The sequence below is a fragment of the Palaemon carinicauda genome, chromosome 16 (assembly GCF_036898095.1).
Source record: "Palaemon carinicauda isolate YSFRI2023 chromosome 16, ASM3689809v2, whole genome shotgun sequence".
In the NCBI taxonomy this organism is placed as follows: Eukaryota; Metazoa; Arthropoda; class Malacostraca; order Decapoda; family Palaemonidae; genus Palaemon; species Palaemon carinicauda.
Genome location: NC_090740.1, coordinates 122760738 through 122765737, shown reverse-complemented (window position 1 = coordinate 122765737; position 5000 = coordinate 122760738). Strand labels below are relative to the sequence as shown.

The 5000-nt window shown below is 38.8% G+C and overlaps 1 pseudogene; it reads left to right on the top strand.

The window, feature by feature from the left end:
- The window catches only part of LOC137655127 (growth hormone secretagogue receptor type 1-like), a 32390-nt pseudogene that overhangs the window by 24501 nt on the left and 2889 nt on the right, over positions 1–5000 (top strand).

The following is a 5000-nucleotide window of genomic DNA, read 5'->3' as shown; positions in this document are numbered from 1 at the left end:
TAACTGCCTGCCTAGTATTACGAACAGGATAGAATTGTCCAGGGAGATCTGAATGTAAAGGATGGTCAGAGTTATGAAAAATCTTATGCAACATGCATAATGAACTAATTGAACGACGGTGCCAGAGATTAATATCTAGATCAGGAATAAGAAATTTAATAGACCGTAAGTTTCTGTCCAACAAATTAAGATGAGAATCAGCAGCTGAAGACCAGACAGGAGAACAATACTCAAAACAAGGTAGAATAAAAGAATTAAAACACTTCTTCAGAATAGATTGATCACCAAATATCTTAAAAGACTTTCTCAATAAGCCAATTTTTTGTGCAATTGAAGAAGACACAGACCTTATATGTTTCTCAAAAGTAAATTTGCTATCTAGAAACACACCTAAAATTTTGAAAGAGTCATACAAATTTAAAGAAACATTATCAATACTGAGATCCGGATGTTGAGGAGCCACTGTCCTTGACCTACTTACAATCATACTTTGAGTTTTGTTAGGATTCAACTTCATACCCCATAACTTGCACCATGCACTAATTTTAGCTAAATCTCTATTAAGGGATTCACCAACCCCAGATCTACATTCAGGGGATGGAATTGATGCAAAGAGAGTAGCATCATCTGCATATGCAACAAGCTTATTTTCTAGGCCAAACCACATGTCATGTGTATATAGAATGAAAAGTAATGGGCCAAGAACACTACCCTGTGGAACACCGGATATCACATTCCTACACTCACTATGGTGCCCATCAACAACTACTCTTTGAGATCTACTACTTAAAAAATCAATAATAATGCTAAGAAACGACCCACCCACTCCCAACTGTTTCAGTTTGAAAACAAGGGCCTCATGATTAACACGGTCAAAGGCAGCACTAAAATCAAGGCCAATCATACGAACTTCCCGACCACAATCAAGGGATTTCTGTACTGCATTGGAGATTGTAAGAAGGGCATCACATGCTCCAAGGCCTTTACAAAAACCAAATTGCAAACTAGGGAATAGATGATTACCTTCAGCAAACCTATTAAGACGTTTTGCCAGAAGACGTTCAAAAACTTTAGATAATATGGGAGTTATGGAAATTGGGCGGTAATCAGAGGGACTTGAGCTACCACAAACACATTTACATAGAGGAGTAACATTACCAATTCTCCAACAAGTGCTAAAAGCTCCTCTTCTTGCTAACTTGCGCAAAATAACAGATAACTTTGGAGCTAAGAAATCTGCTGTCTTTATAAAAAACAAAGGAAAAATACCATTTGGGTCTACACCTCCATAAGCATCAAGGTCCATCAACAGAGCTTTAATCTCACGAGATCGAAAAGCTAAACTAGTTAGTTTAGCCTCAGGAAAACAGGAATGAGGAAGTTCAAGTTTTTCATTACTCTGTTTACTGTCAAAAACATCAGCCAAAAGGGTTGCCTTTTCCTTTGGACAGTGAGTGACTGAGCCATCTGGTTTAAGTAAAGGAGGAACTGTTGCATCTACACCAAAGAGTGCAGATTTAAGGGTAGACCACCATTTATGTTCCTGAGTTGTACCAGAAAGTGTTTCTTTTATGATTAAATTGTACTCCTTTTCAGTTGAGGCATAAACTCTCTGAGCAAAAGCTCGAAGCTGAGTATAGTTGTTCCAGGTCAAATCTGATCTGTTACCCTTCCAAAGGTGATAGGCCTCCTGCTTCTCCAAATAAGCACGTCTACAATCATCATTGAACCACGGTTTGTCCTTCATTCGGTACCTTAGCACACGAGAAGGGATACGCCTATCAATTATGTTGACTAGATTCTCATTCAAAGAGACAACAGGATCTACACTATTATATAATTGTGACCAATTCAAGGACAAAAGATCATGCAAAATCCCATTCCAGTCTGCTTGGGATTTCATATAAATTTTACAGGAATATGATATATCAGGGACAGGCTGCTCAGTCTTCACTAATAATGAAATCAAGGCATGATCAGAAGTCCCGACTGGAGAACCAACCTTACTAGTTATAACGCCAGGGGAGTCAGTGTATACGAGGTCCAAGCAATTACCAGACCTGTGAGTAGCTTCATTTATGATTTGCTCACAGCCTGATTCAGAGGCAAAGTCTAAAGCTCTTAAGCCATGGCGATCGGTAGGAGAGATAGAACTTAACCACTCCCTATGGTGAGCATTAAAATCACCAACAAAGACAAAAGAAGCCTTTCTATCATCTTCTTGTATCTTAGCCATAATGGTAAGAAGACAATCGAAGATAGAATCATCCATGTCTGGATTCCGGTAGATCGAACACAAATAAAAGTTGTTATGCCTGCCACAAACTTTTATTACCTGAATCTCATGACATCCACATTGATAGCAGGACTTATGAGAAGCAGGGTACTCGGTCCTAATATACACCGCCATTCCCCTGGCCCTAGGAATGGCATCACGTTTCAGCATTATTGGCTTCTTAAAACCAGCTATAAGGAGCTCAGATGAGTGCCTCATATTAGAAACCAAAGTTTCTGAGCACAAAAGAATATCATACTGTCTGGACGCAACTGTAAGGTCTTGGATATTTGCATGAAGACCACGAATATTGCAATACAGAAGACGACATTGACGAAATCTAGGACGTACTGGTCCCGGATTTCGCTCAATGTCTCCAGACAGCATAAGAATTAATAGAAATAAAAAAGAGACATCATACTTAAAAACTAGATTAACAAGAATTATAACAAAAACAATATGTACAGAATAATTAAAAAAGTGATTGATGATACCCATAGACTATAGTAAAAAGTCGGAAAAACTGGTCAACATGGAGGAGCCGATACACCATGCAAGGCTAAATACCCTCCAGGATAGCCACTTCAACTGAAGGGAGGACAGTAAGGATGGTTTTGAGAAGAAAAAATCAGAAAAAGGAAAAGACAACCTCTTGATAAACCACCAGGCATCCATGGCCCTTCTATTAAGCCTGCCCAACACACCATTTCAAAAAAACAAGAGGAAGAAAAAAAAAATAAGAAAAAATAGTGTGCCCGAGTGTACCCTCAAGCAAGAGAACTCTAACCCAAGACAGTGGAAGACCATGGTACAGAGGCTATGGCACTACCCAAGACTAGAGAACAATGGTTTAATTTTGGAGTGTCCTTCTCCTAGAAGAGCTGCTTACCATAGCTAAAGAGTCTCTTCTACCCTTATATATATTTAATATATATATACATATATATATATATATATATATATATATATATACATATATACATATATATATATTATATATATATATATATATATATATATATATATATATATATATATATACATATATATATATATATATATATATATATATATATATATATATATATATATATATATATATATATATATCCATCCTTCTCTGTCTAGAATAGGACTCCAAGACTGAAGATCCTTAAAGCCTAGACATGATTTAGCTTCTTCCTTATTGCCTGATCTACATAGACGGGAAAATATGGGTCATTCGAAATCCGAGTTGAAGAGTAAAAGAAAAAAAAAAAAAAAAAAAAAAAAAACTTAAAAGTATAATTCCTGACAGGGGACTCTGCCAGACTACCTGATTCATGAGAGTCGGGCCGGGATGCTAGCCAAGGTCGTCCTACGATCAACAAAAAGTTGATCGTAATTCGGAAAGTTCTCAAGAGTTAACAAAACTTCCCCAATCATCGTCTATTACTTTTCTTAACTCAGAAGTCAGTCATTTAAATGAAGTATTTATTGATATCTAGAACAGTTAAGGAAGAGATTATTCATCATTCTGGCTGAATTATTCGATAGAAAGAAGTTTTGCTAAAAATCTGCTTAATGATTTCTTTAAACGAATAGGCAGTAATTTTAGCCTTCTGGAAGCGTTGTAAACGTTATATATGCTGTCTGAACAAAGATCTGGCAGTGATTTTAGCCTTCTGGAAGCGTTATAACGTTAAATATGCTGTCTGCGCAAAGATCTGGCAGATATGGCAGTAATTTTAGCCTTCTGGAAGCGTTGTAAACGTTATAGATGCTGTCTGAGCAAACACCTGGCAGTGATTCTAGCCTTCTGGAAGCGTTGTAAACGTTATAGATGCTGTCTGAGCAAACACCTGGCAGTGATTCTAGCCCTCTGGAAGCGTTGTAAACGTTATAGATGCTGTCTGAGCAAACACCTGGCAGTGATTCTAGCCCTCTGGAAGCGTTGTAAACGTTATAGATGCTGTCTGAGCAAACACCTGGCAGTGATTCTAGCCCTCTGGAAGCGTTGTAAACGTTATAGATGCTGTCTGAGCAAACACCTGGCAGTGATTCTAGCCCTCTGGAAGCGTTGTAAACGTTATAGATGCTGTCTGAGCAAACACCTGGCAGTGATTCTAGCCCTCTGGAAGCGTTGTAAACGTTATAGATGCTGTCTGAGCAAACACCTGGCAGTGATTCTAGCCCTCTGGAAGCGTTGTAAACGTTATAGATGCTGTCTGAGCAAACACCTGGCAGTGATTCTAGCCCTCTGGAAGCGTTTGTAAACGTTATAGATGCTGTCTGAGCAAACACCTGGCAGTGATTCTAGCCCTCTGGAAGCGTTTGTAAACGTTATAGATGCTGTCTGAGTAAACACCCTGGCAGTGATTCTAGCCTTCTGGAAGCGTTGTAAACGTTATAGATGCTGTCTGAGCAAACACCTGGCAGTGATTCTAGCCCTCTGGAAGCGTTGTAAACGTTATAGATGCTGTCTGAGCAAACACCTGGCAGTGATTCTAGCCCTCTGGAAGCGTTGTAAACGTTATAGATGCTGTCTGAGCAAACACCTGGCAGTGATTCTAGCCCTCTGGAAGCGTTGTAAACGTTATAGATGCTGTCTGAGCAAACACCTGGCAGTGATTCTAGCCCTCTGGAAGCGTTGTAAACGTTATAGATGCTGTCTGAGTAAACACCTGGCAGTGATTCTAGCCTTCTGGAAGCGTTGTAAACGTTATAGATGCTGTCTGAGCAAACA